The sequence below is a fragment of the Protopterus annectens genome, chromosome 3.part1 (assembly GCF_019279795.1).
Source record: "Protopterus annectens isolate FY-2018-M chromosome 3.part1, PAN1.0, whole genome shotgun sequence".
In the NCBI taxonomy this organism is placed as follows: Eukaryota; Metazoa; Chordata; order Ceratodontiformes; family Protopteridae; genus Protopterus; species Protopterus annectens.
The window spans coordinates 640,373,152-640,396,902 of NC_056732.1; positions in this window are offsets into that span (position 1 = coordinate 640,373,152).

The window sequence follows — 23,751 nt, forward strand, 5'->3', positions numbered from 1 at the left end:
AAAATTAAAAGCACTACACCCTCACTCTCCACTGGCCCTGGTTTTCAATTATTAAGGAATTCCCAATATTATTCTAGCATGTCCAAAGGTCAGTTGTCAATCTCCTCTCCGGTCCAGCTGGTGAATCCGGGAATCTTGAGGCAATGTTACAACTGCCTCATGTACACAGACAACCCTCTCCTCCTCCCAACAAATTCCAACACATGTGAGAGATGCAACCATATAGCCAAACTGGAGGCTAAGCTCTCTCAACTCAGTACTGGCATAACCAGTCAGGAGGAGAAGGAAACCACACTCACTACAATTCCAGTCTCACATAGACCTACCACGACAGCAAACCAAACACATAATCACACAAAAACATACTCGGAGGCTCTAAATAAAGATCTGCCAAAGCAGCAGAGACCTCCAAAGCAGACACCTAAGCAGCCGCTACCCCAAAACAAAACACGTGCAACACATATATCACAAAGCCAGTGTGCCAAACAGTCGCAGCCCTTAAGACTAAACAACACACCTGATACACTTGTCATAGGTGACTCTATTGTCAGGCACACTGATGTCCCGCTCACCAGGCTGAAAAAGGAGAGGGTCACGGTGAGCAGCCTGTTGGGCGCTAGGATCCGCCACATAACACAAGCACTCAGGTCACTCCAAGGCAAGTACAAATATGACTCAGTCATTGTCCATGCTGGTGTGAATGACCTGAGATGTACCTCCCTGGACTACATGAAAAGAGACATAAAGGAGCTCTCTGAGCATGTGGCCCAGGCCGGTATGACCCTGACCTTGAGTAGCATCTTACCCTCACCAAGAATGATGCCACAATATGAAGACAAGATGATCAATTTCAACAATTGGCTTAAGTACTGGTGTCATTCAAAGGGGATGCAATGCCTGTCAGATTGGGATGATATGCTTGACAAGCCACGATGCTTCGCTAGGGACGGCTTGCACCTGTCACCCCTGGGCTTTCGGATATTGGCAAAGGCTCTTGCTACCCCCATAGTGCCTTTTTTAGGCAAGGCTCAAAAGACAAACCCACCTCCATAGGTATCACAAGGGATAAGAAACTAAGAGTAATGCTACTCAACGCCAGAAGTCTAAACCTCAAGATGCACACACTTGAAACTCTCCTTAGCATGGAGAACATCGATATCTGTGCAGTAACAGAAACCTGGTTCAGGGCTCCCGAGAGCACTCCAGCACTACCAGGTTATACCTCATACCATGCTTTTCGGCCCCAAAACTTGGACCAAACCACAAAAGGAGGGGGAGTATCGATATTCATCAAAGATACCCACACCTCCAGATTGGTGGCAAAGCACGAAGCATCAGAGACTATCCATGTGCAACTAACAGTGGGTAAAACTGCCTTCCAGTTTATAGCCTGCTACAGACCACCCTCCCAAACCCAGGAACCCAACTTGGCCTTCCTGAGAACACTGGAAAATATGAAGGTCTCTCCAAACACCATTATAATGGGCGACTTCAACTACCCAAACATAGACTGGGAGCATTACTCTAGCTCCAACACCCTAGCCCAAAGGTTCCTAGAATTTATAAACTCAAATGCTATGGAACCACTTGTTACCACTCCCACAAGAGGGGAAAACAGACTGGACCTGATCATCACCAACATGGGGACTCTATGCTCCAGACCAGAAGTGTATCCCTCACTGGTAAGATCAGACCATAAACTAATCTCACTGGATATTCACATCCCGACCCCACCCCCTGCCCAGAAAACCACAGTGAAAAACTTCTCTAAAGCAAATTTCACACTCCTCAAAACTGAGGTGAAATCCTTCAAAGCCCCCGGGCCTGTGGAAAATACGACCCAGACCGCATAATCCTTTATAAAGGCATTCTATGAACACCTTCAGGAATGCATGGATCATGTGATCCCAAATAAAACCAAGACCCAATCCTCCAAAGGCAGACATCCTGTCTGGTGGACCCCAGCCATAAACAAACTATACAATAGAAGGAGGAAGCTACTAAATGATAGAGCAAAATCCCAAAAAGGGAAGGCATCACTGATCAGTATTAGCAAAAAACTACGGGCACACATAAAATTGTCTAAGGCCAGCTTCGAGAGAAAAATTGCACAGGACACTAAGGATAATCACAAGGCTTTCTTTAGTTATGTTAGGAACCTGGGTGGTAATTCCCAGATATGCTCAGAATTAGTCCAAAATGGGAAAAAATACACCGAACCCACAGACACTGCCAACATCCTAGCTGACAGGTCCAGCGCAAACCCCCCCCACCAAAAGGGCAAATATCTATCCCAGGAGAGTTCTGCCCCCCTGACATCTCAGATGCTCAGGTAAGAGCCGCCCTCTCCAAAGCAAAAAACACAGCATCAATGGGACCAGATGGTGTCCCGGGCTGCATCCTACATGAACTCCAAGAAGGGCTAAACCCAAACATCAAACTACTGTTCAATCTCAGCCTTACTACAGGATATGTGCCCAAAGAGTGGCGTACAGCAACAGTGGTCCCTCTCCATAAAAGTGGTGCCTCAACGGATCCTGGAAACTATCACCCCATAAGCCTGACTAGCTTGGTCTGCAAAGCTATGGAAAGGATCATCATGGACCTCATAAATAAAGATATTGGGGACCTGTAAACACTGGATCCTTCCCAGTTCAGCTTTGTTAAGGGCAGATCCTGCCTCTTAAACGTGGTTGATTTCTTTGAAACAGTCAACAAGGCCATTGACGAGGGGAAGGTGGTCCACACAGCCTACCTGGACCTCGCAAAACTTTCGATACAATACCCCACTCGGGCATTATAGATAAGCTCACCAGCTTAAATATAAACCCCTATGTCACTAGATGGATTGCAAACTGGCTCAAGGACAGAACCCACATGGTTAGAATTGCTGGAGCCATGTCAGACTCCAAACCAGTTACAAGTGGTGTCCCACAAGGCTCAGTCCTGGGACCTCTCTTGTTCGGTATATATTTCTCGGAGGTACAGGCCAACACGGAAGGACTGTGGCTGACCAAGTTCGCAGATGACTGCAAACTGGGCGCCATAATCGACTCTACAGTTGACACAAGCATCCTCCAAAAGGGCCTCACAGAAACAGACAACTGGTGCCAAAGCCATGGCCTCAAGCTAAATGCCAAAAAGTGTATAGTCACCCCCTTTGGCAAAAACAAAGTGCCCACAAATTACCACATAGGTGGTAATCCATTAAGTACAGAAGAAGTCATTAGGGACCTGGGGACCCAAGTTGATAGCAATCTCTCATTTGACAACCACGTGGCCAAAGTGGTTAGAAAAACATTTTATATAGCCCACCTAATCATGAAGGGATTCACATCTAGATCAGGGGAGGTCATCGTGCCTCTTTACTCATCCCTCATCAGGCCCATAATTGAGTACAATGCCTCTTTTGGGATGTACCTTACCAGACACCTGCAGCAACTGGAAAGACCGCAAAAGTACCTCACCAAGAGGATCAAAGGGCTCAAACAGATGCCATATGCTGCCCGGTTAAAGAATCTCCAGCTCTACTCAGTGGCATACCGCCTGTTCAGAGGCGATCTGTGCCTGACGTATAAAGCCATGTCCAACCTGGAATTAATGGACATGCTGCACCTCAGAAAATCCAAATCCCATCGAGCTACGCTCGAGAGACTTGAACCTCAGCACTGAAATAAATAGGACATGCTGGAGGGACAGATTCATAACCCAGAGGCTCCCTTCACTCTGGAATAAAATCCCAGTCCAGGTTAGGCAGAGTCCCTGATTGACTCTCTTCAAGAGGAATCTTGATGAGTGGATGGGAGATCATAGGTTTACCCCGGGTATCTCTTCTGTGTCACTGTTAGACAGAGGCACAGTATACTAACCTCAAAAAAGGGCATAGCAAAATAAATTTAAAATGGGTGGCGAAAGCCAAACACATTCTGGCTAGGCTTATAAATGCCCTAGGGCAGATAGCCTAGTATGAACCTATGAACCTATGAACCTATACATATATATATATATATATGTGTGTGTGTATATGCATATAGATATATACATTATTGCATACGTTTATCTGTACTGCCATAGATGTGTAGATGTTTTTAACCTATCTATATATCTACATATATATATAGACCTGTATATATATCAACATGTCTCTATGTATCTCTCTCTCTCTTTCTCTCTCTCTCTCTCTCTCTATATATATATATATATATATATATATATATATATATGAGCATACACCTTTAATTGGGTACATGGCAGGTTGTCTTATTTCAACACATTCCTCCCTTTTGTGTTTTAACCTGTCTGCATACACAACTGAGATAGATATATCCCAGAAAGCTTAGTGTTAGGTTACTCTGAGGATGGAGTACATGGTTGTGGGTTCTACTCCTTGAAGGTGTTATTATTTTACCTCTCAGAGTAGGGAAAGTGTGAATAATGCACATTTAAGCAGTTGTGAGCAAGTTTGCCCGTGGTCTGCGTGACATTAAGCAAAGGTCAAACGTGTGAAGCGCTTCTCCGTTTACCATGTTGCAGTGCCACTTACTGTCATGCAAACACATGGAAACCCGCTTACAACTGCTTAAGAGTGCTTTAATCCACCTGCATCCAAAAGCTGTTATTCTGGCCCTCAAAATAACTTAACAGCCCTTGAACCCGGGACCATGAACACTGCAGGCACTGGCCTTACTACTGAGACATCTGAGATATGCATGAATGTTATGGTGTTTAGAATATACATTGTACTACAGATTTTCCTCACTACTGAAAACAAATGTGACAGTCAGTCGGTGTACATATGTCTGATACATGTTAATGTTCATATGTTTGTGAAAGTAGGTGTTGCAATGTGACATGACAGGGTGTATGAATGAGAAAGGTTCTTGCTTTGTGTCCTTTTTATATTGTCCCCATACTCCATGTATATCCCTCCAGTTCACTTATTGTACATCTGACCCAGGCCCTCCTTGATGCATGATTGCAGTAGCCTTCATTCCTCCCCCACCCCAATCTTTACATACACAACAACCACCCCTTCTATGGTGATTTAAGTTAATATTAATTGTTATAATACCAGAGCTGCATGTGTTTTGTGTACACTCCAATTCCTTTGGAGTACTTCTGTGTCACAAAGTGTGTTCATAGATGCTTATATATATGGCTATTGATGTAACTGTATAATATATATATATATATATATATATATATATATATATATATATATATATATATATTTTTTTTTTTAATTTGTAACAGTAATACATCTGTAGATGGAATGTGTAGGTTCACAAACTATTGTACATTACAATGTACTGTACATATGTACACAAAGCCACTGTCCCATTTGTGATCATTACAGTGAAATGCATATGGTATAAGGTGTAGTCTCAGGACCATGAAACATGTGTGCACCTCAGATGGCTTAGTGGTACGTCCCATGACTATAGTATGCATAGTCCAGGGTTCGACAATTGTGATGCTTTGCAAATGTTTTATACTGTAGAATAAGGCTCATTTAAGCAGTTGTAAGCATGTTTAAAAGTGTTTGTGTGACATTATAGCAGCAGTTAAGCACAGTTAAACAAGCGTTGCAACATATAACCTGTGCGTGCAAACACGGCCACATCCACTTACTACTCCAGTTATATACCTGTCAGAGACGTAACATCTCACTATGTGCTGACATGACATTACATTCTCTGTTGACTGTACTCTCCTGCACAGATGGGTTTATATGGGCGATTCGAATGTTTATTATACAGACGATTACTACCAATATATGCAAGCTGTGGTTAAGGTATACTTTTGCACATGATAAACATCCCTGCCTTTATCGGGATTGTAACCTCGAATGCACAGATACTATGTGGATGCTGTAACCATTACACTGTTGACATTAACTTTGCTTCTGCCTATTTCCATGATTTCTATGTGTAAGCTAGGTTAAGCAAAGGGCGGAGCCCCCAAATTCACTGAGCTTCACGTAGTCTTGACTTAACAACATATAACAAATGTACTGTGAGATAATGTATTACATTCCTAACTACATTAGGCATAGCCCCTCACTGACACACTTCAAGGGAAACCTTGTTGTGTGAATGGGTAACAGACTATACACCCCTGGGATCATGTGTTTCAGAACCATACAGCCAGGGGGTGGGAGATCCTGTCCAGTTTGATAGCTGCAAGACCTGTTGGGGGAATTGAATGGTGTTGAATTGCCACATTAACATGCCTTTTTTAGATCACTAAGTGCCCCTATCACCATCCACACCCCCAGTCTTCAAAAGCTTCCAACAACTCTCCCTGGAATTGCTTTATTGGCTATGCTTGACAGAGGCTCAATTACTTCATCAATGGTGCGGGGAAGGCCAGCACACTGTTGCTATGCTTCTAATTGCCCTTGTGCAGATAGATAGTAGGCTATATGTGTACCTCTAACATGCAGGCCATCACAGCCATAATATGTAAATAAGCAGACCTTCAGATCACAGTATTCAGTATGAACTCACCATGCAGTCAGGAAACAGATGAGTACAGCAAGAACATGCAGAACACTGATACTTAATCATCTCAAAAGCCTATCTTGGAAGCTAGAAGTCTTGTATAAGTTTAAGGCTTTCTATTGCTTACCACTAGGTTACCTACAGGGGAGATGAAAAACAAGCACAGATGGGGAACATGTATGCAAGGAGACCATACCAGCCTATGTGTCAGCCTTACACTTTAAAATACTGGCCAAGGCTATTGGCGCCCCCATGGTGCCTTATTTAGTAGAGTCTCGAAGGTGAATACCAGATCCATAAACAGCACAATAGCAGATTCAATGAGGTTTATGTTACTCAACACCAGGGGTTGTGATCACAACATGCATGCACTCACAGCACTCCTCAGGATGGACAACATCAGCATCTGTGCATTAACTGAAATCTGTCTTAAGGCTCCTGAGAGCACACCAGCACTACCAGACTACAACCCATACTACACATTTCAGCCACAGAACATGGACTGACAGATATGAAGGGGCTGTATCCATATACATCAGAGATACCTACACCTCCAGGTTAGGGGGCAGCATGATACCTCTGTGATTATCCATGTGCAGCTAACATCAGGCACAACTGCAATGTGGAATGTGTCCTGCTATGGATCACCCTCCATGACCAAGGACCTCCACTCCACCTACCAGGAGACAGTGGAGAACACAACAATCCTAACACACACCCTGACATTGGTCGATGTCAACTACCATACCATTAACTGGGAAATGTACTCTGGTACTCACTTCCAGGACCAGTGCTTCCTGGAATGTATCACTTCATATGCCCTGTATCAGATGGTAACCTCCCTAACGTGGGGTGGAAACTGCTAGATGTGGTCATCATCAACATGGGCAACAGGTGCACCACAGTGGAGGTTAACCAGTCACATTGGTTAGATCTGACCATGAACTATTCACTGTTTCCACAGCCTAGCATCTCCCTCACCCACGGATACCACAGTGAATACCTTTCCTACAGCTAAATTTACACTACTAGTGTCAGGGGTGGGGGGTTTCATAGCCTTCACGTTAAGGGGAAACACTGCTCAAGATACAGACAGATTTACAAATAGAGTCTATAAGCACCTACACGGATGTATGGATCGTGCCATCGTTGGTAGACCAAGACTCACTTCTCCTAGACAAGGACACCAGTTTGGTGGACCTCTGCAATAAACAGGCTATACTACAGATGTAGGACAGTGTTCCAGACACACAGCAAATCTCATGAAGGGCAAACATCCGTGACCACTATTAGTATGATACTTAGGTCTCTCATGACATCATCCAAGGCTAACATCAGTAGGAGAATACGCAAGGATTCGAAAAATAACCAGAAAGCCTTCTTTGGCTATGTCAAGGATCTACATGGTGACACACCCGCCAGTGAAATATAGCACAAAATATGCTGACCCTACTGATATCACCAACATCCTTGCAGATACATGTGGTGCATACTTCACCCCCTAAAGAGCCCACAACACTACCCAAAAGGTACAGTATCCCAACCATCAGAGACACACAGCAAAACACAGTGCCAATGGAGGAAGATGTTGACCCAGACTGCATCTTCCAAACTATACAAGACAACCTGCCCCCCACCTAATTAAGCATTCCTACCTCAGCATCTCCACAGGCTACATGCCCATACAATGGCACGTGGCAATGGTTATTCCACTCCATCACGGAGAAATCACAACTGACCATGGTAACTACCACCCCATAAGCCTAACTAGCCTGGTCTGCAATGGTATGGTTTGCATCCTCATGGCACTCATTAACAATGACATTGGTAACCTTCGATCACGTGACCTAGCCCAGGTCAACTTGGTTGAGTGCAGTTCATGCCTACTGAACCTGTTTGATGTCTTACATACAATCACCAAGACATTAGATAACAGGGGAGGTGGTTCACACATAGTACCTGGACCTCACCAAGGCTTTTGACACCATGCCCCACTCAGGTATTATTGATAAACACACCAGCCTGTACATTCACCCATATATCACAGGTTGGGTTGCCAACGAGCTTACACACAGAACCCACATGGTGCGACTAGCGGTCTCCAGGTCCAACTCTTGAACAGTCACTACTGGTGTCCCACAGGAATCATTCCTGGGAGCCCTAATGTTTGGCATATACATCTCAGATGTACAGGCAATCACAGGTGGACTATGGCAGACCATGTTTGGCAATGACTGCAAACTGGGAGCCATGATTGATAGTTCAGCTGACACGGACATTCCTCAGGGGGCCTCACAGAGAACGTCACAGGGTGCCAACGACATGGCCTCCAGCCAAGTGCCACTAACTGCATGGCCATTCCATTGTAGAATTGGCACCCACATATTAATACATGAGCGACAGCCACTTTAATACAGATGAGGTAATGGGGTATCTGGGGACTAAGGTATATAGTGATCTCCCCTGTGACAATCATATCTCCACAGTAGTTAGGACATCCTTCTATTTAGGCCATCTGACTGCTAAAGGATTCCCATCTAGACATACTGGGGTTATAGTGCCCCTTTACTCATCACTCATCAGTCAAATCATAGGGTTTAATAACCCATGTGGGATGTACCTCAGAGGACACATCCAACAGCTGGGGGCTACACGAATGTACCCCGCCAAGGGGAATACTGGCCTACAACATATGGCCTATGCAGCCGGACTGAATAAACTCCTGATTTACTCAGTGGCATCTCATTTACCCAGAGATGATCTCCACTGACCAACACAGCCATGTCGAACTCAGGCTTGATGGATTCTCCACCTATGGGAATCCATGTCACAGTGAGTTACACACTGTAGTGAGCTGACCTTGCCACAACAATAACCGGAAGATGCTGGAGGGACAGCTTCCTGTCACAAACACTCCCCATACTTTGGAACAACATCCCTAACTACATTATACAGAGCCCCTCACTAACACTCTGCAAGAGAAACCTTGAAAGGTGGATGGGGAACAGTAGATGAACCCCAGGAATCCCACCATTGGCTATGCTCCACAGAGGGACAGTTAATCAAACAATGGGGTGGCAAAAGCTGACACATTTTGGCTAGCCTTATGAATGGCCTCTGGCAGTTGGCCAAGTACCTACTTATGAAGCTAGACATACAGTATCTGCATATGCTGATAGCTTAATTTACTATTCAGGTGTTGACTTACCTTGTGCCAATGGCTGTTGTGTGTGCAATAGCTGAGGGCTGCCTATGTTGGATGCACACAGTAGACTGCCTATACATGACAATTTACCAGTCATCTTGCATGTGTGCCATCTATTTTTATTGTGTGTGCAGGTGGAGAAAGGTGTCAGTCCCTAGGTGCCTACATTGTCAATGTGTGTGCTATATGTTCCCTCTTTGCCAAGGCATGGGCATACTGGGCACACCTCCATCTGCCTACTGGGGCTGGCTCAGGGTGTTCATGGTCTGAGTACCTCTTTGTCTGTGGGGCCCTTGGCAATGGTGGTGGGCTGTGAGGGCCTTCACCATTCTGTCCCTGCTGCAGCTGTTTCCACAGGACCATATTGTGTAGCATGGCACACACTATGAAGATGTGGTCACATGTGCCTAGAGAGTACTGCAAGGCCCCACCAGACATGTCCAAGCAACAGAACTGTGATTTTAGCATCCCAAACACACGCTCTATGATGATTCTGGTTTGTGCGTGTGCCTCATTATGGCATTCCTGCATGGGTGTGTGTGCATTTCTGATGGGAGTCTTCATCCTCGGTTCCTGTGCATAGCCAGCATCCCCCACCAGGTGGCCATTTGGGATGTCCCTCCTGGAAAATAGCCGATACAGCTGTGAGGCATGCCAGATGTGGGAGTCACGATATCTTCCAGGGCTGCCAGCACACACATCCATGATAATGCCCTGGGCATTGCACACAACCTGGCAGTTGATGGAGGGGTATCCCTTGCAGTTTATGTAGCACCTTCCCTGCTCATCGGTGGTGACTTGATGTGTATGTGCATGCAGTCTATTGCACCCAGTACCTCCGGGTATTCTGCCACATGGTGGAAGAGACGCATATTACTAGCCAACTCCTCCTGTGTTCGGGGGAAATATATGTGCTCATTGGCATGTGGTAACATGGCATCCAGGAACTGATGCAGTACCCTGGATGCTGATGCCTGTGAGATACTCATGATATCCCCAGTTGGTCTTTGAAAGGTACCTGTAGCTAGTATTCTCAGGCTTACACATACCTTCATATCCACTGGGATGGGTTCCCCTCTGTTTGTTCTGGCTCTGAGGCATGGTCGGCACAGCTCCACAAGTTGCTGTAGGGTGTCCCTGTCCACCCTGTAATGCTCTACTATCTCCAGATCATGTAGCCTTTAGTAGGTTAGCCTGGGTCTGAACACTATCCTCCTCCTCTGGTGCCTGCGGTGGTCGTGTGCATCATCCTCCACACCACCTTCAGTCTCCAACACGTGCTGGTGGATCAAAGCTATGGCAGCCCCTAACATGTACATAATAAAAGTTCCCCATCTGTATACACCACTGGTGCAGAGTGTATGGGAATACACAAATGTGTGTGAGGTGCTTTCACACTTTATAGTATTGTGCTATGGATGCTGCTGATGTAAGTGGGTGTGTATGAACTATTTCAGCTGCTGCATGTCTTAATTATGGGTTTTGTAATGAGTACTGCAAGGGTGGGGCATTTACCGTGGAGATCTACTTGCCTGCCTTGAATAATCTGTTGCCCTTTAATTCACTTTTAGACCTGGATCCCCTCCCATTATCAGACATGCATCCACCTGCCATCTTTCTTGTTTTGTACTTTCCCTACCCAGTCATGGTGAAATGTGCCTTGTAGCTGATATACTGCATATCACCTTTGTTCTGCTTTGATATTTTGCTGTTTTCTTTGCAGTACAGCCCCTCCTGTCCCCTGTTCTGCAGGTAGCTGCTTGCAGCCTTGTTAGCTGTTGTCAAAAGCCCACTGTAGGCTCCTAGGTGTTAATTAGTCATTTGTACTGCAATTTCACTGCTGCAGCATTTCCTTATTTCTTTCCTATATCCTTCCTGTTTCGGCTGCAGTGCACGACATGCATACCCATTTACTGAGTTTACACGCGTTTTCATCTTCATTCACATGCATACTCGGTTACCTTGTGTACTCTCAGTTAAGCATAGCTATGGCCAATTTGACACACCCCTATCCTGCAGCTTTGCCTAGCTAGGGGCAGACCGGTTTAGCAATGCTCCAATGTGCTTACAGCAATGGCGACACACCCCTCTCTTGATGTCATTTTTATCTCAAGGGCTCACCTTGGTGTTTTAACCCTATGCTGTGAGGTACATCCTTATACCAGCGGGGAGTCTACAATTCACTATTATTCTTCTCATTTGCATGGCATTGCCTACTAATTCCTAGCTACTGTGCATAACACTGTCACTTCCCCTTAGCAATCCTTGCGCTATGAGTATGGTGTAGCATGCCTGCCATTGACTATTATGGGGAAATCGTGATATGTGTTTCATTGCGGTTTTATTCTATATTTTTATATATTACTTGCAATCCCCTTTGCACACTGCTGCCCTGCGCTTCCACATCGTGATAGTGTGGCTATATATATTAAATGTTAATTTTATATTTTGTACATGTCTTTTTATGCCAATGGCTATGTATTTAGCCATTGGTATATATTAACATTATAATACATGTGTTTGGTCGGCTGTCATGGCTCTGATTTTATGTTTGCAAAAATGTAAACCATTGTTTACGGTTTACATTTCTGCATGCTTACACTATGCCTCCACAACTTCCTGAATTGCTACATACCTTCATTTGCATGCTACTCTGCTGCACATGGGGTAATTAGCATACATGGCTCAGGAGTTGTGCGGGCATAGCGTACGCAGGTAGTGCACATGGAAACAACTCGTACCTGAATTGTTCAGTGGCCATATTTGGTGTTAGAATGCCGACATTATGTCTGCACCTGGCGCAAGCTTCATGAATCCCGGGGATAGTCTTTATTCAATTTCTGTGTTACACATTTACGTTGAAGTGTCAATATAACATTAATGGTGACACTATAAGTCAGTATTATGTGCAACTAATGTTACAAGTTATCTATATGCATCTATATATCTATCTATATAATCTATAAATATATATCTATCTATCTATATATATATATATATATATATATATATATATATATATATATATATATATATATATCTATATATACTAACAAGCAAAGTAACAGTTCAAATATGTGTGCAAATGCACACATAACATCATAACAGGATTGAATTGAATCAGGATGGAATTTGATTGTACCTGTAATAGTTTTACACAGTAACAAGTACATCACCAGCATATAATAGCTAGGATGTATGATTATAACAAACACACATTATTCCCATAACAAATATATCACTGTCACTGACAACTGCTGCAGTATGCTTACATATGTACTTGCACATATAAAAATTGTACTGATGATCATGAACATGTAAAACTAGAAATGGTTTTCAGCGCATTAATATGTTCCTAGAATTTATAAACTCAAATGCTATGGAACAAATTGTTACCACTCCCACAAGAGGGGAAAACATACTGGACCTGATCATCACCAACATGGGGACACTATGCTCCAGACCAGAAGTGTATCCCTCACTGGCAAGATCAGACCATAAACTAATCTCACTGGATATTTACATCCCGACCCCACCCCCTGCCCAGAAAACCACAGTGAAAAACTTCACTAAAGCAAATTTCACACGCCTCAAAACCGAGGTGAAATCCTTCAAAGCCCCCAGGCCTGTGGAAAATATGGCCCGGACTGCAGAATCCTTTATAAACACATTCTATGAACACCTTCAGGAATGCATGGATCATGCAATCCCAAATAAAACCAAGACCCGATACTCCAAAGGCAGACATCCTGTCTGGTGGACCCCAGCCATAAACAAACTATACAATAGAAGGAGGAAGCTGCTACATGATAGAGCAAAATCCCAAAAAGGGAAGGCATCTCTGATCAGTATTAGCAAAAAACTACGGGCACTCATAAAATCGTCTAAGGCCAGCTTCGAGAGAAAAATTGCACAGGACACTAAGGATAATCACAAGGCTTTCTTTAGCTATGTTAGGAACCTGGGTGGGAATTCCCAGATATGCTCAGAATTAGTCCAAAATGAGAAAAAATACACCGAGCCCACAGACATTGCCAACATCCTAGCTGACAGGTTCAGTGCAAACTTCTCCCCCCTCTCCCCACCAAAAGGGCAAATATCTATCCCAACAGAGTGCTGCCCCCATGACATCTCAGATGCTCAGGTAAGAGCCACCCTCTCTAAAGCAAAAAACACAGCATCAATAGGAACAGATGGTGTCCCGGGCTGCGTCCTACATGAACTCCAAGAAGAGCTAAACCCAAACATAAAACTACTGTTCAATCTTAGCCTTACTACAGGATATGTACCCAAAGCGTGGCGTACAGCAACAGTGGTCCCTCTCCACAAAGGTGGTGCCTCAACGGATCCTGGAAACTATCGCCCCATAAGCCTGACTAGCTTGGTCTGCAAAGCTATGGAAAGGATCATCATGGACCTCATAAATAAAGATATTGGGGACCTACAGACACTGGATCCTACCAGTTTGGCTTTGTTAAGGGCAGATCCTGCCTCTTAAACCTGGTCGATTTCTTTGAAACAGTCACCAAGGCCATTGACGAGGGAAGGTGGTCCACACAGCCTACCTGGACCTCGCAAAAGCCTTCAATACAATACCCCACTCGGGCATTATAGATAAGCTCACCAGCTTAAATATAAACCCCTATGTCACTAGATGGGTTGCAAACTGGCTCAAGGACAGAACCCACATGGTTAGAACTGCTGGAGCCATGTCAGACTCCAAACCAGTTACAAGTGGCGTCCCACAAGGCTCAGTCCTGGGACCTCTCTTGTTCGGTATATATTTCTTGGCGGTACAGGCCAACACGGAAGGACTGTGGCTGACCAAGTTCGCAGATGACTGCAAACTGGGCGCCATAATCAACTCTCCAGCCGACACACGCATCCTCCAAAAGGGCCTTATAGAAACAGACAACTGGTGCCAGAGCCATGGCCTCAAGCTGAACACCAAAAAGTGTATAGTCATCCCCTTTGGCAAAAACAAAGTGCCCACAAATTACCACATAGGTGGTAATCCATTAAGTACAGAAGAAGTCATTAGGGACCTGGGGACCCAAGTTGATAGCAATCTCTCATTTGACAACCACATGGCCAAAGTGGTTAGAAAAACATTTTATATAGCCCACCTAATCATGAAGGGATTCACATCTAGATCAGGGGAGGTCATCGTGCCTCTTTACTCATCCCTCATCAGGCCCATAATTGAGTACAATGCCCCTTTTAGGATGTACCTTACCAGAAACCTGCAGCAACTAGAAAGACCGCAAAAGTACCTCACCAAGAGGATCAAAGGGCTCAAACAGATGCCATATGCTGCCCGGTTAAAGAAACTCCAGCTCTACTCAGTGGCATACCGCCTGTTCAGAGGCGATCTGTGCTTGACATATAAAGCCATGTCCAACCCGGAATTAATGGACATGCTGCACCTCAGAAAATCCAAATCCCATCAAGCTACACGCTCGAGAGACTTGAACCTCAGCACTGAAATAAATAGGACATGTTGGAGGGACAGATTCATAACCCAGAGGCTCCCTTCACTCTGGAATAAAATCCCAGTCCAGGTTAGGCAGAGTCCCTCATTGACTCTCTTCAAGAGGAATCTTGATGAGTGGATGGGAGATCGTAGGTTTACCCCGGGTATCACTTCTGTGTCACTGTTAGACAGAGGCACAGTATACTAACCTCGAAAAAGGGCATAGCAAAATAAATTTAAAATGGGTGGCGAAAGCCAAACACATTCTGGCTAGGCTTATAAATGCCCTAGGGTAGATAGCCTAGTATGAATCTATGAACCTATGAAACTATGAACTGGAGCACTGATAGAACCCACCTAGTCAAAATAGGGAAAGCCACCTCAAGCAGTAGACCCATAACAAGCAGCGTACCCAAGGGTTCTGTCTTGAGGCCTCTGTTACTTGGGATATACTTTTCTGAGGTGAGTGGCAAAACCAGTGGGCTATGGCTGACCATGTTTGAGGATGACTGCATACTGGGTGCTGTCACCAAATCCCGTAGTGATGTGGACATCATCCAAGAGGATCTCACTCAGACAAATGACTGGTGCCAGAAACAAGGCCTCAAGCTGAATACCACAAAATGCATCATCATCCCCTTTGAGGAGAGGGACGTTCTTACAAATTATCACATTAATAACAATGTCCTAAGCACACAATCGGTCGTGAAGGGTTTGGGCATACAGGTTGATAGCAACCTGAATTTTGACCACCGTGTTGTTTCCATTGTATGGAAAGCCTTCTACATGGCCCATCTCATAAGTAAAGGTATCTCATCCAGTGACAAAGAGGTCATAACATCCCTGTATTTTTCCCTTATAAGGCCCATTACTGCGTACAATGCTCCTTTTGGCATGCACCTCGCAAAGCACATGCAGCAGCTGGAGAGACCACAGGGGTTCCTCACCAGGAGAATCCAAGGCCTCAAACATCTGCCATCCACAGGTAGACTAAAAGCCCTATCCCTCTACTCAGTTTCATACAGACTCCTCAGAGGTGACCTCTGTCTGGGACATAAGGTGATCATGGACTCCACCTTGATGGGACTGCTGCACATCTGCAAGTCAAGCTCCACTGGTGTAACCCACACACACGCCCTCAACCTGGTCTGTGATATCATTGGCACTTGTTGGTGGGACAGATTTGTGTCCTATAGACTCCTCCCACCTCTGGAATAGATTCCCTCTCCACAACAAGCAGAGTACCTCTTTACCTCTTTTTAAATGCAACCTGGATAACTGGATGGGAAACAGAAAATTCACCCTTGGGATTCCACCCGTGTCCCTGTTGTACTGGGACATCAGCTGCTGACTTGTATAAACATGGGCTAAACTCTTGGCTAAGCTTATAAGGGCCTCAGGGCCAATAGCTTAGTAACCCCCTATGATCCTATGATTCTATGAATACCAGTTATGGCATTGTGTGTTGTAACAAAGTGTTTTGTTATGTCTCCACGCCCATCAATGCCATCAACTGTGGTGCGTCCCCTATGGGTGATGTCCCAGTACTATGTCATACAGCCACTGTCTGACAAATAGGTGAGTGTTACTACAAGTATATGGGGATGGTCTAGCAAAATCTGTGTGACACAATGACAGACAGCACTGCAAATGTGCTGTAAGATATCTTCCTTGTAGGTGTCCAACTTCCGCAGTACACAGATGTTTGTGGAATGTGTACATGTGCCTGATATAAGTGGACTCTCTGCCAGACAAATGTGGATGTCTGGCAAATGGTTTGAGAGTACACAATGGTTGTTCACAGACTATGGGGAAGCTGGCTGTCACACACCAGAACCCTCAAAACAGTTATTGTACTGTAATATTTGGTTCTGTATTCATTCCCTTACTTTGTATGCTCAATATGTGGGTCTATATCATAACATCGAAGTTCTCTAATATTGAATGTTATTATATCGAACCCTAAACACCGAAGTGTGAAAACATCGAACAGTCAGAATAGCAAATTTTTTCCCAGGGAAAAAATTCGCTATTCCGAGAAACATACACACAGCACAAACACACACAAAAAACAGCCATCTAGACACATACACTTAAAATCCTACACCTAAACTAAACTTTACATACAGTACTAGCTATCCACTTACCTTAACCCAACCCTAACCCTAAGGTCCGTTACTATCGCACACTCACCTGACCCGCGCCCCAACCCTAACTCACCTAACCCACCCCCTAACCCCAACCTACACACAATCGCACACTTGCCTGAACCCGACCCATAATGCTCCAACATATCAAATGCTGAAAACAGCGAAGCCACAGCAACGGCCCACCAAATTCTTTCCCTGGGAAATAATTCAATGTCCTGCACCTTCGTTGTTTTCAGCATTCGACATTACGGGTTCGATATTATAACATTTGATGCTAGAAAACGTCAATGTTATAATATAGACCCCAATATGCACATTCTGTCACTGAGGTCAGGCCTGTGTCCCCCCACTAATATTGGCTATGATCGGAAGTCCAGCTGTAGAAGGTTAGGGGTTCACCAGGTATGGCAGCCATAGCTCTCAAGTGATGAGATATGGATGTCGAGTACACAGTGATCTAGCCAGAGTACATCAGGGACAGTCAGGGACACCTGTACAATGTTTGAACTAGTCCTGTGTGACATTCACAGACTGAAAGAAGCTGAATGACAGTACATCATTTGATAAGCCAGCTGTGTCCACCATTACTTACTGTCGCTATTGTGTAACACACATTCTAGTAGCAAATGTACAGGAGCCAACTGTTGTAGGAGGGAATCAGATGGCCAGAACTGTGATCTATGTCACAGCAGGCAGAGTTGAAAGGGAAGCCTGTAGGTGCTGGACAGATGACTATCAGCAACATGTCATTCCAAGAAATGTACTACAGACCTACCATTATAATCCCTATTCCCAATAACTGCATCATCTCATCTGTATGACATCACCTGGGAACTTCTGTTATATACCTGGTAGAATGCTTTACTCCTTTTTGTACAGAATTGTACAGAAATCCTGAAGAGTATTGGTTGCGATAGCAAAGCTTTTCTTTGTAAATAAAGTCACAGACCTGTTTACCATAGACAGCTGCTTGCCTTTTGTAGGTAACACTCATGAACAGGTGACTGCTTGTGCACCAATCTGTGGTTCAGACTTGCTGATTGCATCCTGAACAGATGGATTCCACTTTCATTAGCCAACGATATGGCACAACAGTACTATATTTAAGGCCTTCATGTAGGCCTTGGCCTCTTTCCTCGTCTGTGAGATGGACATTATAGAGGTGTGGTGACTATAGCATCACAAAGGGTAGGTAAAAATACTGCCCACTGTTGGGATTTATGTGGTATGTCCACAGTTTTGCATGCTATGTTTGGCCATTGTGAAAATACTTTCTGATTATGTGGCAGTTTACTGTTAAACAATGTGGGCTGAGATCGGTAAAGGGGAAAACAGATGTGAGTGCCATACATCATATGCATCAGAATATGCATGCTGCTGCAGTAGCTGTTGGTCTATCAGCTGTGTATGTTTGTAGTGGAAGACTGTGACACATATCCCTGTCGCTTGACCTTTGCCCCCACCCCTTTATGTATGGGTGTTGTATGGATCCCTTGTTCTAGGTGGTTGTGAGGTATGGTAGTTCTGTAGCAGATAGCTGAACATACTGCCACATATGTTGCAGGCTGCAGCTGCTGTGTTTTGCCCAGGAGTCATATTGGGCATTGTGAACACATTGGAGGACAGCAAGCTGTTTGTGTCAGTGAGGGAGCAGTGTCAGCTCTGTTGTTACACCATAGCCAGGGTGAGGGTACCCATAACAGTCCAGGTGAGGCATGTGCTTAAGGTACATATGTTATGTAACAGTGCCAATCAGAGAGTGGTTGGCAACGTATAGGTAGCCTATGCATAATTTGTGTAATGTGTCCCTACCTACAGGCTTTTCATGTGCTAAGATGGGTAGCAGTGAATGCAGTAGCAGCAACCTGTTTTGGTTAAAATTGCAGGACTCGATCATTATTTGTTGTATTCACAAGTATGTAATTGAAGTGCAACACACGATTTGAAGACATGACTATGGGTGGCAAAAATGTATAGCATGCTAAGAATTTATCAGACTGAGCTTCTGAGTCAACACTACAGTAGGTGTATTTGCAAGATATATGTGCATGCCTACAGTCTGTTACACATGATTAGCATTAGCATGTGTGTCTGGATGTATATGACATGTAACACTGAACTGTTTGTCATGATTTTGTAACCTCAATCTATAATGACTTGCCAGTACTTCTGCACATAAAATAGGTTTTGTGACAAATATGCCACAAGTAGGTGGCACAACTGTGGACATTCTGCAACAGTCTGTGCATTTGTCAGCTATACCTAATATCCTAGGCTTCACGTATATTCATCATTATTTATTTGGCTGTGTACTGGTTTGGTGTCTGCATCACAGTCCCAAGTAAACTGTCAATTTTCCCATTATATGTACAAGCAGTGTGTTATTGGCAATCAGGATATGTTTATGGAAACACCTGATTTATTTAGAGGTTAGTGTCCTTGTAGGCAAATGCACAATGCTGTAGTAAACAGATTCCTTGGGTTGAGACTTGGCAGGGGTAATTATTTTGCAGATGTGCCTATCAGTGTCAGAAACACAGAAGGTGATAAGGCAGTTTTAAATGGGGTTTCATGGTATTATTTAAGGAAGAAATTTGAAAGTTGTTTTGTTCATGGAAATGGGATTTTGAAAAAAGAGAAGTAATTTAGCTTTTTGGGATTTAGTAAAAAGGGATTATCCTGTAGTCAGCTTTCAACAGAGTTAAAGATGTCTTGAGTAATTCTTTGAAGATGTATTAAGTTTTCAGAAATGCATATTAGGGTAGGATTTTCAGTGTATTGTATGAGGGAAGCTTGCTGAGAGGATTTATGTAAATTGTTAGTGAATATATTAAAGAGTAGAGGAGAAAAATGTGGCACATACTATTTACAGGAAGGAAGGGAGAAAAAGTAGAGAGCCATTTAATAGACTGGTATCTATTGGGTAATTAGTTCTTAAACCATTGTAGTGTGGGTTGTCATTGCCCAAGGAAAGACAGTTGGTCGAGGAGTTTTTGGTGAGAGACTAGATCAACAACTTTAGAGAGATCAAGGAATACAGAGGCAACAAATTTGTCATCTCTGACTTTGTTAATAGTATCTGTGAAAGTTAATAAGGCCATGGTAGTGCTGTAGGCAAGTGTAAAACCATGCTGTTTGGTGGCCGATAAAATTGATAATATGACAATAGGTCTGACATTGCTTAAATCAGATGAGATTCCCCCTTTATGAAGGGGGATGATTAAAATTTTTTTTCCATGGGGAAGAAACATATGATTCCATCCAAAAATGTTTATTAGAAGAGACACAGGATAGACTATGGTACCGGAAGACAGTTGAGGCATTCTGCTGGGACAGTATCTACTGAAAGAAAACATGGCTTCAATTTAAGAAGATGGGATTTGATATAGGGCATTGTGAATGGGTCATAGGGTAAAATATGGAGTGTTTGCTGTTCAAGGATATGGTATGTCAGGATTTTTGGGAGGAAAATCTTTAGGAAGGGCTTTAATGCTTTCTATAAAATGTGTGTTAAATTAAGCAGCTATTTTGGAGGGAGTGCTGCTTGGAACAGAATTAGGAGTGGTGGATGTTCCAAGGTAGAGTATATTAATAACAGAAAAATAGAACATTTTAGGGTTGAAAGACTGCTTTATTAAGAGGTTACTGGAGTAGATATTCTTTCCTGTGACAATCTGTCTTTTAGTACAGTTACATAGTTCTTTAAAATTTTGCAAGTTTTTAGGGAGATCCATATTTTAACCATTCTTCCCAAGCCCTATCTCTTTCATACATTAGGAGCCTGCTGTGAGTGGATAACCAAAAAACATGGTTATTCTTTATTTATTTTTTGTTCTATTTGGAGCCAGACTGTTAAGGGTTTTCAGAAAAAGTAAATTAAACTTGTGTACAGCATTGTCAAGTGGAATATTTTTTCAGTATAGACTAGTTAAAGGAGCTTAGAATTCTGTTAAATATATCAGGGCTAAAATGAGTGAAGTTACAGAAGTTCTAAGTAAGTATTGTTTAACATGATGGGTACCAAATCTGTTTGCATTTACAGGGAGGTGATCACTGAGGGAATCAGAGAAAATGCCTACTGGAGATGTACTTAGTGGAATTGGATACAAATATCCAGTCGAGAAATTAACCACTCTTTTTGGGATATTTATAATGTGTGGGGAAGGAAATGAGTTGAGTCAATCCAAGTAAGTTTAGACTAGTTGAAAGACATTTTGTAGAGTTAATTTGCCAATTGAAATTGATGTCACCTAGGATTATATTTTCATTAGAAGTTGTATGTGAGATCCAGTTTAGGATATTTTCCAGGGTTATATCATTATTACCTGGAGAAATGTAGAGTAGTATAATACATAGCTTATGGTTATTTAGTTTATGATGGGAGATGAGGAGTTCAGCATTATGGAATTTGGGAATAGGTTTGTTGTAGGGTAGGATTTCAAGATAGTCAGTGTATAGTAAAGATACTCCACCACTATTTTTTGAGCACTGATGATATTATAACCAGGAAATGATATTTCAGAGTCAAGTATATGGGGTTTATGTCATGTTTCAGTTATGGCAAGAATATCTGTTGTTTTGGGGAATCCAAGCATGGAATTCTGAAATTTTATTAATGCTATGAATATTTAAGGAAATTAATTTAGGTTGTTTGGGTGAGTGTGAGATAGGTGGGTTAGGTTTTGAACATATCTTGAACCAGATTTCATACTACAAATAGGTGCCCATCAAATCAATAACACCTACATGAATAATTACTGACTCATAATTTTTCTTAAGTCCCAACAGATTTTTAATCTCTGAGAATGTCATGCAATTTACAATCCCTGAAACATGGAACAGTGACTTTTCTCTCTTCAGACTGCTTAAAGGTCTTATACATTTTTGTATCATAGAATCTCACTTAATAAGACACCTTTTCTTTGCTCAGGTTCTGATGGAACCATTTCTAAATAATCTTAAAATTCCATCCCACTGCTCTCCTATTAATCTTTTTATTTTAAGTTCTAACACACTCACTTCCCTCACTAGTTTCAGTATAACCCCTTAACATTTTCCTAGTATAATTATTTGTCCTTTCTTTACATTGCTTAACATATTTGTAGATCAATGTGTGTATGTACCTTTAAGAAGCTATCTAAGGGCTTGCACAAGTGTATAAATACTGCTCACATGCAAGTCTGACTCCCATTTTGTAGTTAGCTGTTGAGATGTAAGCATGTATGTATGTAAGGTCTGTCTGTTAACTAGTTAGTTGATATTTTATGATGCTGCTATCCATCCTGATATGTTTCTATGTATTACAGCATCTAAACAAAACACCATGCTTGCTTGTCTTCTATGTTAGAGAGAGACGAGTGACACATGTCAGAAGCGGCATGTCTAAAGGGCATGAAGTTAGCATGGCACAAACGACTTAAAGCACATGCTTAGAACTGGAGGAATATACATCAGTGAATCATCCCTAAATTGTGCATACTTCACAAAACAGGTCAGAAACGAATTTTAGAATTAAAATTAAAACTTGCTCAGCACTATTTCTTATTCATAAAATATGAAATGAGGCATACAGAATGTTCTAAATTATATTTGCATAAACTGATATGTACGATATTGATAAAATATTCAAAATATATGGAAAATGTTTGAAATAAAATCCAAATTGCATAAAACAAATAAAATAAAGGGAAACAATTCTATTTTCCCAAAGCATGTATTTTTGTATTAAGCAAAGATATCAAAGTTATCAGAAGTGTATAAAGTATTTGCATGTTTGTGCAGTGTTACAATACAGCTATTTCACAAAAGCACAGCCATTACAGGGCATATTTCACAGAATGCAGCTGTTACAGAGCATATTTCACAAAGTACAGTTTTTCAAAGAGTTTATTGTGGAATTAGTTCTTATTAATAATTTCTTTAAATTTAGTAACAGTTTCTTTCAGCAGACATCTGGAGTGGCTATGGGGTCAAGAGTAGCACCCTCATTTGCCAACATTGTCATGGCCCTTTGGGAATTAAAGCATCTTTATGTGTTGCCTTTTGTAGAAAACATTTTGTTTTATAGGCGATACATAGATGATTTCACTTTTCTTTGGAAGGGCAGTTATGACAGTTTTTTACTCTTTGTTGAGCATCTCAATCATAGCACTACTTTTTTGAAGTTCACTATTGGCAGTTTTGGGGACTCCATAGATTTCTTAGATTTACATCTTACCTTTGACATCAACATCTTGCATTTTCAGAGTAAGATTTTCAGAAAGAACACCTTTGTCAATCAATACTTATATCATGAGAGTTTACATTCTGACTATATGAAAAGTGGAGTTGTCAAAGGTCAGTTTATACGACTCAGCAGACTGACTACTGAACATTCAGGGCCGGATTCACGAAGGCTTGCATGGAGTCTAAGAATAGAGT